Raw genomic sequence first — 14571 nt, 5'->3', positions numbered from 1 at the left:
CCCATCCACCATAGGGATGGGAAGTACACAGAAGCTTCGGCCTCAGTTCCATTATTGTAACTCTGGGTACAGCCCAGGGCTCTGCTGTTCCCTACCTAGTTTTTTCACATTGATGCCACAGGGCTCTGTTTGTACTTGGTTTCCCTGTGTAGGCTTCTAGTTTCCTATTGAGATCAAAGACCGAAGTGTCTATGTCTTCCCAGTATTGGTTCTTTTAGGCACCCCTCTAAAGTTTATGTGATTCTGGTGAAGCTATGAAGGCTGACACCGTCTCCCTCCTAATCCCCAGACAATAAAGTGTGGGTGTATGGCCTATGCTGGCCAGTCAGAGGAGTCTATCTTCCTTGGCTGTAGTGGTTGGTTCAGGAATAGGTAGAACCCACGCCAGCCCAAACAGAGCCCTTATTATACTTTTTTGTTTTTTCTCAACTAAAGTTACCTGGAAAGATGTTCTCTATCCATTAGGACTGCCAAGCTTGGGAAAGTGAGACAGGAGCAGCTAACAGCTGTCTTGCCTTTGGCAGCAGAGCTACAGGCAGGGGAAGACAAGCAGGGGCAAGGAAAGTTTAGAAATAGTGTGGAAGTTTGGGTTATTGCTTCCAACTCTTTATGCTTAATTTGACATTATCCAAATAGAGAGATTTATCTATCAATCTATCATCTATCATCTATCTATTCATCTCTCTCTCTCTCTCAATCTCTGTCTAATCTTTTGCAATTTGACTTTGCAGTGCCTCCCTCTAGAGTAAATGGAATTTACATCTGTGCTCATTGACTTTGGACTTGGCCATATGACTTGCTTTGACCAGTAGACTATGGATGAAAATCATGTGTGCCCATCCTAAGCTGAGGCCTTAAGAGTTTCCACCAACAATTTTGGATCTTTTGCTCTCTCCCATGAAAAGAACAGATAGCTGTTCATCCTTCCGCTTTGGTCCCAGGATGAAGACAAGGAGCAGATCTGTAGCCAACCTGAAGCCTGGAGTCCACCTGAGCCCAGCCATGCCCAGCCACTATTAGCTTACATATAGCCAATCTGCAGACCTGTGAGCATGAAATAAATAAACGTTTGCTGTTGTAGGCCATTGAAATTTTGATGTTAATTGTTATGTAGCATTTGAGATTTGAGGCTACTTGCTACAAAGCATGATTATACTAAACGTGACTAACGTAGATGGCCAGTGAAAAAGAGTTCTGAGTATATCTGATCACATTGTATCTGAAGTCAATGCCATCCAATTATGTGAGTTGAGTTTCTATTATTAGGAACTAAACAGGTCTGAACCGATGCAAAAACCCTTCTTAAACTCCTACAATGTAGTCTTATAATCTTGACCAGTCATTACCAAATCCCTTTCCCAGAATATTGGTTCTGTATATCTGCTGGGATCTTGACATAAGTGGTCAGATGAGCACAGCAATTGCACTTTTGCCACAGCCTGACCTTTAATCTCACCCAACATCCAACACTTTGAACAGGGCGACTGTATCTCGGTTGCCAAATAATCAGCTGTCTCTTATTCTTAGGGCTGATACCTGCCCGCACTATAGCTGAACTGGTCCTAATCCTCGGATGCTGCCCTTTTTAGACCCAGCTTCTGCTGCTGGGTCTGTTTTTTCTGTTCCTTCGGTCTCCTTAGCATTGCACTGTACCCTTGCCCACAAACCTACATATCTGAAACAAAATCTAGTTTTACTATGACAGTGTAAATATGGTAAACATAAAAAATAAATGCAAGATAAACATTTCTCCTTAATTCATGGTATTATCTTTGTATTGCAAATAGAATGTTTTTTCCTAACTTACCCTAAATTCTATTCTGGAGTTAAGTTCGTGAGGAGAGGAAATCTGAAAATGTAGATCAACTTTGTCATGATCTAGAAATGGGTGGATGGAGAGCAAAACTGGTGGATATCCTTCCATGGAGCAGGTGCCTAGCTCCAAGAAAATCCACATCTTAGCAGGGATTATTTAAACATCATAGATGACATTAGGCCAAAATTTCAGATTGGTTTTGGACTCCTTAATTCTTCTTTCAAAAAATGTATATAATTTTCAGACATTTGTAAGATATTTTTAAAATTTAAGCACAGATAACAATATAGAAAACACAAATAATACAACAAACCCCTCTCTTCTCACAATCTAAGATTTGTAACTGTTATACTTTTGTCCTATGTGCTTTATCTTTTTTCTTCTGAAGAAATAAAATTATGAATGTAGATAAAAATCTCTTTACCATCTTAGTTCTTTTCCCTCTCCCTCCCCATCCCATGAACATATAAGTTCTTTTTTTCAAATCAATGCCATTTACCGTTCAAGTTGTTTTACAAACTTGTCTTTAGTCCATGCATTTTTGAGATCTCTACACACTACTGAACTGCATGTATCTAGTTTATTCCTTTTAATGACACCACTGTATTACACTGTATGCATATGCCATATTTATATCCATTCATCTACTGATGTGTATTTAGTTTGTTTCCAGTTCTCTTGTTATTCCAGAGAATGTTCCAAAACCATTCCTGTACATGTTTTCTAGTGCACCCCATAGGAGTTGAGCATGTTACTCAGGATCTCCCACCCCCTTTTGAAAAATACGAGAACCTTAGCACCCTTTAATTCTATACAGCACCATCCTATCTTTCTTTAAAAAAGATTTTATTTATTTATTTGACAGAGAGAGAGAGAGAGCACAAGCAGGTGGAGTGGGAGAGGGAGAAGCAGGCTCTCTGCTGAGCAGGGAGCCCGATGTGGGACTTGATCCCAGGACTCTGGGATCATGACCTGAGTTGAAGGCAGATGCTTAACCAACTGAGCCACCCAGGTGCCCACAGCACTGTCCTATCTTACATGCCATTTTTTGAGGCACTTTAGTTCCACTTTCTTTATATATTCATCATCAGTATAATATACACTTAGACAATGAATGCATATTTAGATTTATCTAAAGCTTTATCAGTTTCTTTGCTCACCATTTTTTTTTCCTTTGGAGAGGTCATTTATTTTTTCTTTTGTATGCATATGTATGTGTGTGAGAAATAGATCATGCAAATAAAACTATACAAAAATGTGCAAGTACTACAGCCTTTATGTATGAATAATATATGTGAGATACCCTTCAAAATAACCTGGGAGGGGAGAAAGTTGGTGATGCTGTAGATGAAGTAAGATTGGTTGTGTACTGAAGATTATTAAAGTTGGGTTATGGATATAGGGAGATTATGCTATTTGCTCTATTTTTGTGTATAACTGAAAATTTTCATATATGTTAAAGAGCTAAAAATTTTTTTTTAAGATTTTATTTATTTGTTTGACAGAGAGACACAGCGAGAGAGAGAGCACAAGCAGGGGGAGTGGGAGAGGGAGAAGCAAGTTTCCCGCTGGGCAGGGAGCCCGACACGGGGCTCGATCCCAGGACCCTGGGATCATGACCTGAGCCGAAGGCAGATGCTTAACGACTGAGCCACCCAGGCACCCCTATGTTAAAGCATTTAGAAAATAGAAAAAGCACTATGCTGGCAGCAAAGGTCCTGGGCTCCCAAACTCATTCTGCAGCTGACTAGCTGTGTCACTTTTTATAATTCCCTTCCCTCCTCTGGGCCTCAAGTTTCTTCTTTCTAAAATAAGAGTTAAACCAGATGATATTTAAAATCCCTTCCTGCTTGGATATGGTAAAAGACACCATAAATCTTTTTCATTTTGCTATTTTTTGTATTTTTATTGAGATATAATTCCCATACCATACAATTCACCATTAAAAACATTTTTTTTTGATGTAGTGTTCCATGATTCATTGTTTGCATCTAACACCCAGTGCTCCATTCAATACGTGCCCTCCTTAATACCCATCACCAGGCTAACCCATCTCCCTACCCTCCTCTCCTCTAGAACCCTCAGTTTGTTTCTCAGAGTCCACAGTCTCTTATGGTTCATCTCCCCCTCCGATTCCCCCCCTTCACTTTTCCCTTCCTGCTATCTTCCTCTTCTTCTTCTTCTTCTTTTTTTTTTTTTAACATACAATGTATTATTTGTTTCAGAGGTACAGGTCTGTGATTCAATAGTCTTACACAATTCACAGCGCTCACCATACCACACACCCTCCCCAATGTCTATCACCCAGCCACTGCATCCCTCCCAGCCCCCACCACTCCAGCAACCCTCAGTTTGTTTCCTGAGATTAATAATTCCTCTATCAGTGAGATCATATGATACATGTCTTTCTCTGGGATTGACTTATTTAGCTCAGCATAATACCCTCTAGTTCCATCCACGTCGTTGCAAATGGCAAGATGTCATTCTTTTTGATGGCTGCATAATATTCCATGGTATATATATACCTCATCTGCTTTATCCATTCATCTGTCGATGGACATCTTGGCTCTTTCCACAGTTTGGCTATTGTGGACATTGCTGCTATAAATATTGGGGTGCACGTACCCCTTCGGGTCCCTACATTTGTATCTTTGGGGTAAATACCCAGTAGTGCAATGGCTGGATCATAGGGTAGCTCTATTTTCAACTGTTTGAGGAACCTCCATACTGTTTTCCAGAGTGGCTGCACCAGCTTGCATTCCCACCAACAGTGTAGGAGGGTTCCCCTTTCTCTGCATCCCCGCCAACATCTGTCGTTTCCTGACTTGTTAATTTTACCCATTCTGATTGGTGTGAGGTGGTATCTCATTGAGGTTTTGATTTGGATTTCCCTGATGCCGAGCGATGTTGAACACTTTTTCGTGTGTCTGTTGGCCATTTGGATGTCTTCTTTGGAAAAATGTCTGTTCATGTCTTCTACCCATTTCTTGATTGGATTATTTGTTCTTTGGGTGTTGAGTTGGATAAGTTCTTTATAGATTTTGGATACTAGCCCTTTATCTGATATGTCATTTGCAAATACCTTCTCCCATTCTGTCGGTTGTCTTTTGGTTTTGTTGACTGTTTCCTTTGCTATGCAAAAGCTTTTTATCTTGATGAAGTCCCAATAGTTCATTTTTGCAATTCACCATTTTTTTAAAAGATTTTATTTATTTATTTGACAGGGAGAGACACAGCGAGAGAGGGAACACAAGCAGGGGGAGTGGGAGAGAGAGAAGCAGGCTTCCTGCTGAGCAGGGAGCCCAATGTAGGGCTCGATTCCAGGACCCAGGGATCACAACCTGAGCAAAGGCAGATGCTTAATGACTGAGCCACCCAGGCGCCCCAATAAATACAAATCTTCAAAAAAAAGAAAGCTATAAAGTGTACCTAAGCCATGATATAGAACATTATTATACTTCAAAAGCCACTTGTATGCCACTCCTTGATCAAATTTTCTCATCATTTCTTTGCTGTCTCTTTTTTTTTTAGAGCGGACTGTTTATCTATCCCAAAACAGTACATTAGTTAGTTTTGCCTATTTTTAAACTTTTGTATAAGTGAAATCATATTGTATGTACTTTACTGTGACTTGCTTATTTCAAAATACATTATGTTTTGCAATTCACTTATGCTAATGTAGCTTTTTAAAATTGAAGTATAGTTGACACACGACAGCATATTAGTTTTCAGGTGTACAACATGATTTGAAATTTGTGTACATTGCAAAATGATCGCCACAATGTCTAGTTACCATCTGCCAAAAAATCTTTTGCAGTAATTGGTATATTCAGATTTTTTTTTTCCTGCATGGATCAGTATTGGAAGACTATATGTTTCTAGCAACTTACCTATTTTTTTCTAGGCTGTCAAATTTGTTGGCATATAATTGTTCATAGTAGTCTCTTATGATACCTTGTATTTCTTTTATATCAGATGCGAAATGTGAAAAGTTATGGGGAGGTGTAAAAATGTAGAGTGTTAGAATGCATTCAAATTTGTTATCAACTTAAAATAGACTGCATTTGATGTCACAATTTACATCTTTTTATTTTGTACATCCCTTAACTAATCATTGTGGTTATAGTTATTTTTGCTACTTTTGCCTTTTAACCTTCATACTAGCTTTACAAATGATTAACCCACTACATTTACTATATGTTTACCATTGAGATTTTTACTCTCCATATGTTTTCTTCTTACTAATTTGTGCCCTCCTTTTCTTTTCTTTTCTTTTTTTTTTAGCTTAAAGAAATTCCTTTAACATTTCTTGTAGGGCCAATTTAGTGGTGACGAACTAATCCTTTAGGTTTTGTTTGTCTGGAAATCTCTTTATCTCTTCTTTAATTCTGAATGATAACCTTGACAAATAGAGTGCTCCAGGTTGGAAATTTTTCCTCTTCAGCACTTTGAATATATCATGACACTTTATTCTGGCCTGAAATGTTTCTCTTTTACATAATGATTTGTTTTACTCTTGCTGCTTTTAAGACTTTCTCTTCATCTTTAACTCTTGATATTTTAATTATAATGTGTCTTGGTGTGGGTCTCTCTGGGTTTATTTTTTTCAGAATTCTTTGGCCTTCCTGAATCTGGATGTCTGTTTCCTTTCCCACATTAGGGTAGTTTTCAGCCATTATTTTCTCAAATAAATTTTCTGCTCCTTTCATCTCTCTCTTCTCCTTTTGGGACCCCTCTAATGTAGATGTTATTCTGTGTGATGTTATCTCACTTTTAAAAATTATTTTTTCTTTTTGCTGCTCTGATTGGGTGAGCTCCACTTCCCTCTTTTCCAGCTCACTGATTCTTTCTTCTGCTTCATTGAGTCTGCTGTTGAACCCCACTAAGGTATTTTTTCAGTGCAATTATTGTATTCTTTAGTTCTTTAACTTCTGTTTAGTACTTTTTATATTTTCTATCTCTGTGTTGAAGTTCTCGCTATGTTCCTCCATTCTTCTCCCGAGTTCAGTGAGCATCTTTATGACCATTATCCTGAACTCTTTATCAGGTGTATCTCTTATCTTTGTTTCTTTTCTTTCTTTCTTTTTTTTTAAGATTTTATTTTTATTTATGTGATATATATATAGAGAGAGCACAAGCAGGGGGAGCAGCAGGCAGAGGGAGAAGCAGACTCCCCGCTGAGCAAGGATCCTGATGCAGGGCTTGATCCCAGGACCCTTGGATCATGACCTGAGCTGAAGGCAGACGCTTAAACAACTTAGCCACCCAGGTGCCCCCTTATCTTTGTTTCATTAAAGTTTTTCCTCCCTTGGGTTTTATCTTGTTCTTTTGTTTGGGACATACCCCATCTCCTTATTTTGCTTGACTCTCTGTTTCTACACATTAAGTGAAATAGCTATCTCCTCCAGTCTTGAAGGAGTGGCCTTCTGTAGGAGAGAGAGCTTATCATTTAACCTTGCCTTAGCTCTTGGTTGTTTCTCAAACTTTAGTGATTGTCTAAGTAACCTGATTTATTCCTGATAGGTCCCAGTTATTGAGAGACGTCCAGTTCCAGAGGGAAGGGTCTCAGCCCCTAGATTCAGGCTGATTGGAAAGTAGACCCTCAGGCAGCAGCTTTTAAGGTATGTACAGTCCTGTGGTACCATAATTGTAAACCCTGCAGGCCTCCAGACCAGGCAATCTGGAGGTGTCTCCTTGGAGACAGTTGCAAAAATTGGGGCTCCAGATAAGTCCTTTCTGCGAGGCACAGAAAGTTTTAGCAAGGCCAAGGGAAAGTACAAAGTTGCCATCCCCTAGGCTATATTCATTTCCTGAGAGCATCTCTGTAGCCTCTGGATGTAGTAAACCCAAAATGTGCCCCTCAGGTTGAAGCTCCAGTACAAGTAAATAGGCCTTTTTCACAGAAAGACTGGAGATGTGTTTTGGTCTGATGTCTGTGAAGTGCCCTGGGTGTGGTAGCCTGCTAAGAACTGTGTCTTCAATTATTTCAGGCCTGTGAGGCTCAGAAACACAATCCTCCCTGGCCACCAGAGCCAGGCAATCAAGGGGCTTCCCCTATGAGGCTGAACACATCTGCTGGCTCTGGTAGAGCCAGTGCGCAGCACTCAGCAACCCTGCTCTGGCAAGGCCACACAGGTGGTGTGGGGTGGGGTGTACCCACCAGTACTAGCTGGTTAGAGGGACAGTGCAAAGATGTTGCCTGCCTGTGCCTGCATCCCTGCAGAGAGAGTCCTAAGAGGCTCCGGTCCATCCAACATATGCTTGAAGATGAGCAAATAAATCTAGTACACATATCTTGGAACTTTTCGAACTGCTACTTTTGTGCTGGGTCCCAAGGTGAGTGAGTCTGCATACAAGCCTTTTAAGAGTAGCTCTGTTCCCTATAGCCCTATGCTTCTCTTGGATATAAGCCCTGTTGGTTTTCTTTTCTTTTTTTTTTTTAAAGATTTCATTTATTTATTTATTTGAGAGAGAGAGAATGAGAGAGAGGGAGCACAAGAGGGAAGAGGGTCAGAGGGAGAAGCAGACTCTCCACTGAGCAGGGAGCCCGATGTGGGACTCGATCCCAGGACTCCAGGATCATGATCTGAGCTGAAGGCAGTCGCTTAACCAGGTGAGCCACCCAGGCGCCCAGCCCTGTTGGTTTTCAAAGCCAGACATTTTGGGGGCTCATCTCTCCATGCAGATCCCAAGGCATGAGGTGCCTGACGTGGTGCATAAACTCCTCACTCCTCAGGGAGAAACTCTGTATTTGTGAGATCCCTCCTGATTGTGGGTCACTGCAGAGACCATATCTCTGCCCCTCCTACCTATCTCCATGTGGCCTTTTTGTCTGTTGTGGAGGAGGTGCTCAGCTATCTTTCAGGTCTTTATCAGAGGGAGTTATTTTATATGTAGCTGTAGATTTCTGTGTCCAGGTGAAGAATTAAGTTCAGGATCTTCCTAGCCCACCATCTTGAACTGCCTCCTTCTTGTAGCTCTTGTTTATTAATTAATTTTTCACAGTTTGTTCTATTATGCAAATATACAGGACCTTATTTATCCATTTGGGTTGTTCCCATGTTTTTGTTATAATAACACATGATGCTATATATTCCTGTATGTCTTCTAGTACACACGTATTAAGTGTTACTATACCTAGCAATGGAATTTCTGGGTCATAGGATATTTGAATATTAAACTTTACTTAGTAATCCAAGCAGTTCTCCAAAGTGGTTATACAACTTGACACTGTCACCTGAAGTAGGTGAGAATTCTCACCACTGTCTTTTACATTTTATTCCTTCCCTCTGGGTTCAGTATCCTTCTCCTTGAAGAATACATTTTAGTTGTTTGTGTTTTTTCTTTTTTTTTAAGATTTTATTTATTTATTTGAGAGAGAGAATGAGATAGAGAGAGAGAGAGAGAGCATGAGAGGGAAGAGGGTCAGAGGGAGAAGCAGACTCACTGCTGAGCAGGGAGCCCGACGTGGGACTCGATCCCGGGACTCCAGGATCATGACCTGAGCCGAAGGCAGTTGCTTAACCAACTGAGCCACCCAGGCGCCCAGTTGTTTGTGTTTTTTCTAATAGAAATTCTGCAAATGTTAAGCTCTCCTGGTATTTATTTTATTGAAAATGTTTCTGTTTTATCTGCACTGTTGAATGAGAATTTATCTGAACATAAAATTCTATATAGACAATGGTTTTTGTTTTTTGCTCATCATCTTTGGGCCTTTGTTGTTCCATCTATTTGCAATTCCTGTCTTCTGTCTCTGGTAGATTTTAAGATCTTTGTGCTACCTACAGTTTTGCCATGATGTGTCTAGGTGTGCATTTCTTGTTTGTTTATTCTACTTGGCACTTATTTTGATCCCTGAATCAGAGGATTCATAGCTTTCATCAGTTCTGAGAAATTATCAGTGGTTATCTCTTTGAGTTTTGACGCTCCCCCATTTTCTCCCTTTTCTCCTTTTTTTTAAATTTAAATTTTAATCTTATTTTATTTATTTTCTAAAAGTTTTAATTTTAATTTACCAGGGCTCATCACAACAAGTGCTCTCCTTAATCCACATTCCGGATTTCACCCAAACCCACCTACTTCCCCTCTGGTAACTATCAGTTTGTTCTGTATAGTTAAGAGTCTGTTTCTTGATTTGTCTCTCTCTTTTTTTCCCCTATGATCTTTTATTTTCTTTCTTTTTTTTTTTAAAAATTTATTTATTTATTTGAGAGAGAGAGCACGAGCTGGGAGAGTGGGAGAGAGAGAGAGAGAGGGACCCCTGTTTTCTTTCTTAAATTTCACATATGAGTGAAATCATATGGTATTTGTGCTTCTCTGACTGACTTATTTCTCTTAGCTTTATACTCTCTATCTCCATCCATGTCACTGCAAATGGCAAGATTTCATTCTTTTTTTTTTTAAGATTTTATTTATTTATTTGAGAGAGAGAATGAGATAGAGAGAGAGCATGAGAGGGGAGAGGGTCAGAGGGAGAAGCAGACTCCCTGCCGAGCAGGGAGCCCAATGCGGGACCCGATCCCGGGACTCCAGGATCATGACCTGAGCCGAAAGCAGTCGCTTAACCAACTGAGCCACCCAAGCGCCCCAAGATTTCATTCTTTTTTATGGCTGAATAATATTCCATTGTATCTATACCACATCTTTATCTATTCATCTATCCATAGATACCTGGGCTGCTTCTATAGTTTGGCTATTGTACATAACACTGCAATAAACATAAGGGTGCATGTATCCCTTTGAATTAGTGTTTTTGTATTTTTTGGATACATACCCAGTATGTGATTGCGGGATCATAAGGTAGTTCTATTCTTAACTTTTTGTGGAAACTCCATACTGTTTTCCACAATGGCTGTACCAGTTTGCATTCCCACCAACAGTACAACATCCTTGTCAACACCTGTTGTTGTTTGGTGTTGTTGAATTTTAGCCATTCTCACAGGTGTGTGGTGATATCTCACTGAAGTTTTTTTTTTAAGGTTTTATTTTTAAGTAGTCTCTACACCCAAGGTGGGCCTCAAACTCACAACCCTGAGACCAAGAGTCACATGCTCCCCCAACTGAGGCAACCAGGCAGCTCCTCATTATAGTTTTGATTTGCATTTCCCTGATCATAAGTGATGATGAGCATCTTTTCATGTGTCTGTTGGCCATTTGTATGTCTTCTTTGGAGAAATGTCTATTCATGTCTTCTGCTCATTTTTTAATTGGATTATTTGTTTTTTGGGTGTTGCATTTTACATATTCTTTATATATTTTGGATACTAACCCTTTTTTGGATATGTCATTTGCAAGTATCTTCTCCCGTTTAAAAGGTTGTCTTTTAGTTTTGTTGATTGTTTCCTTCCCTGTGCAGAAGCTTTATAGTTTTGCTATCATCTCAATAGTTTGTTACTGCTTTTGTTTCCTTTGCCTCAGGGGACCTATCTAGAAAAAAGTTGCTAAGGCCAGCACAGTCTGTGCTCTCTTCGAGGATTTTTGTGGTTTCAGGTCTTCACATTGAGGTGTTTAATCCATTTTGAATTTCTTTTTGTGTATGGTATAAGAAAATGGTTCAGTTTCATTCTTTTGCATGTTGCTGTCCAGTTTTCCCAATACCATTTGTTGAAGAGACATTCTTTTTCCGATTGGATATTCTTTCCTGCCTTGTTGAAGATTAATTGACCATATAATTGTGGCTTCATTTCTGGGTTTTCTATTCTGTTCCATTAAGCTATGTGTCTGTGTTTGTGCCAGTACCATAATATTTTGATTACTTCTGCTTTGTAATATAACTTGAAATTCAGAATTGTGATGCCTTCAGCTTTGTTTTTCTTTTTCAAGATTGCTTTGGCTATTCAGGGCCTTTTATGGTTCCATATAAAGTTTAGGATTGTTTGTTCTAGTTCTGTGAAAAATGCTGTTGATATTTTGATAGGGATTGCATTAAATGTGTAGATTGCTTTGGGTAATACAGACATTTTAACAATATTTGTTCTTCCATTCCATGAACATGCAATGTCTTTCCATTTCTTTGTGCCATCTTCAATTTCTTTCATCAGTGCTTTATAGTTTTCAGAGGTCAGGCCTTTGGTTAGGCTTATTCCTAGATATCTTATTATTTTTTTGGTGCAATTATAAATGGGATTGTTTTCTTTCTATTTTTTTTTATAAAGGCGATTTTAGAAAAGATTTATTTATTTATTTAGAGAGCGTGAGCAGGGGAAAGGGCAGAGGAAGAGGGAGAAAGAATCTCAAGCCGACTCCACATTGAGCTTGAGCTCATGATCCCGAGATATGATCTGAGCCAAGAGTCGGACACTTAACCAACTGAGCCACCCAGTTGCCTCTTGGGATTGTTTTCTTAATTTCTCTTTCTACTTCTTCATTACAGGTGTATAGAAATGCAACAGATTTCTGTAGATTGATTTTGTACCCTGTGAATTTACCGAATTTGTTTATCAGTTCTAGCAGTTTGGTGGAGTCTTTGGGGTTTACTTTCTTTTTTCTTTTCTTTAAGATTTTATTTATTTGTTTGACAGAGAGAGACATAGTGAGAGAAGAAACACAAGTAGGGGGAGTAGGAGAGGGAGAAGCAGGCTTCCCCACGGAGCAGGGAGCCCGATGTGGGGCTCAATCCCAGGACCCTGGGATCATGACCTGAGCCGAAGGCAGACGCTTAACGACTGAGCCACCCAGGCACCCTGGGGTTTTCTATATATAGTATCATGCCATTTGCAAATAGTGAAACTTTTACTTCTTCCTTACCAATTTGGATGCCTTTTATTTCTTTTTTGTTGTCTGATTGCTGTGGCTTCTGGTACTGTGTGGAGTAACTGTGGTGAGAGTGGACATCCTTGTCTTGTTCCTGACTTTAGGGGAAAGGCTCTCAGTTTTTCCCCACTGAGGATGATGTTAGCTGTGGGTTTTTCCTAGATGGTCTTTATTATGTTGAGGTGTGTTACCTCTAAACCTACTTTATTGAGGGTTTTTACCATGAATGGATATTGTATTTTGTCAAATGTTTTTCCTGCATCTATTGAAACATTCATATGATTCTTATCCTTTCTCTTATTGATGTGATGTATCACATTGTTTGATTTGCAAATATTGAACCACCCTTGCAATCCAGGGATAAATCCACTTGACTGTGATGAATGATTTTTTTAATGTATTGTTGGATTTGGTTTGCTAGCATTTTGTTGAGGAATTTTGCATCTATGTTCATCAGAGATATTGGCCTGTATTGTTCTTTTTTTGTGGTGTCTTTATCTGGCTTTGGTATCAGGGTAATGCTGGACTCATAGAATGAATTTGGAAGTTTTCCTTTTTTTTTTTTAATCTATTTTTTTTGGAATAGTTTGAGAAGAATAAGGATTAACTCTTCTTTACATGTTTGGTAGAATTCACCTGTGAAGTCATCTGATCCTAGACTTTTGTTTGTTGGGAATTTTTAAATTACTGATTTCTTAATTTCTTTGCTAGTAATTGGTCTGTTCAAAATTTTTATTTATTCCTTTTCATTTTGATAGTGTATATGTTTCAAGGAATTTATCCATTTCTTCCAGGTTGTCCAATTTGTTAGCATACAGTTTTTCATAATATTCTCTTACAATTGTTTGTATTTCTGTGGTGTTGGTTGTTTTCTCTCCTCTCTCATTTGTGATTTTATTTACTTGGGTCTTTTCTCTCTTTTTTTTTTTTTTAAAGATTTTATTTATTTATTTGACAGAGAGAGACATAGCGAGAGCAGGAACACAAGCAGGGGGAGTGGGAGAGGGAGAAGCAGGCTTCCTGCAGAGCAGGGAGCCCGATGCAGGACTCGATCCCAGGACCCTGGGATCATGACCTGAGCCGAAGGCAGACACTCAACGACTGAGCCACCCAGGGCCCTCTTTTTTTCTTGATAAGTCTGGCTAGTGGTTTATCAATTTTATTCACTTTTTTTTTTTTTAAAGAACCAGCTCCTGGTTTCATTGATCTGTTCTATTGTGTTTTTAGTTTCTATATCATTCATTTTTGCTCTAGTCTTTATTATTTCCTTCCTTCTGCTGGTTTTGGGTTTTGTTTGTTGTTCTAACTCCTTTAGGTGTAAGTTTAGATTTTTTATTTGAAATTTTTCTTGCTTCTTAAGGTAGGCCTACATTGTTATAATCTTCCCTGTTAGAACCACTTTTGCTGCATCCCAAAGGTTTCAAACTGTTGTGTTTTCATTTTCATTTGTTTCCATGTATTTTTTCATTTCTTCTTTTATTTCCTGGTTGACTCATTCGTTGTTTAGTAGCATGTTATTTAACGTTTCTAGATATTTTCTTATGGTTGATTTCTAGTTTCATAGCACTGTGGTCAGAAAAGATGCATGGTATGACTTTAATCTCTTTAAATTTGTTGAGGCTTGGGACACCTGGGTGGCTCATTCAGTTAAGCATCTGCCTTCAGCTCAGGTAATGATTCCAGCATCCTGGGATAGAGCCCCACATCAGACTTCTTGCTCAGCAAGGAGCCTGCTTCTTCCTCTGCCTACCACTCTCCCTGCTTGTGCTTGTTTGCTCTTTCTCTCTCTGATTGATAAATAAATAAATAAATAAATAAATAAATAAATAAATAAATAAATTTGTTGAGGCTTATCTTGTGGCCTTATATGGGATCTCTTCTGGAGAATGTTCCATGTGCACTTGAAAAGAATGTGTATTCTGCTGTTTTAGGATAGAATGTTCTGAATGTATCTGTTAAATCCATCTGGTCTACTGCGTCATTCAAAACCATTGTTTCCTTGT

The sequence above is a fragment of the Eumetopias jubatus genome, unplaced genomic scaffold, assembly GCF_037043125.1.
Source record: "Eumetopias jubatus isolate StellerSeaLion01/CBP00866 unplaced genomic scaffold, mEumJub1_p1.0 scaffold_8, whole genome shotgun sequence".
Classification (NCBI taxonomy): Eukaryota; Metazoa; Chordata; class Mammalia; order Carnivora; family Otariidae; genus Eumetopias; species Eumetopias jubatus.
This window is presented reverse-complemented; position numbering follows the sequence as displayed.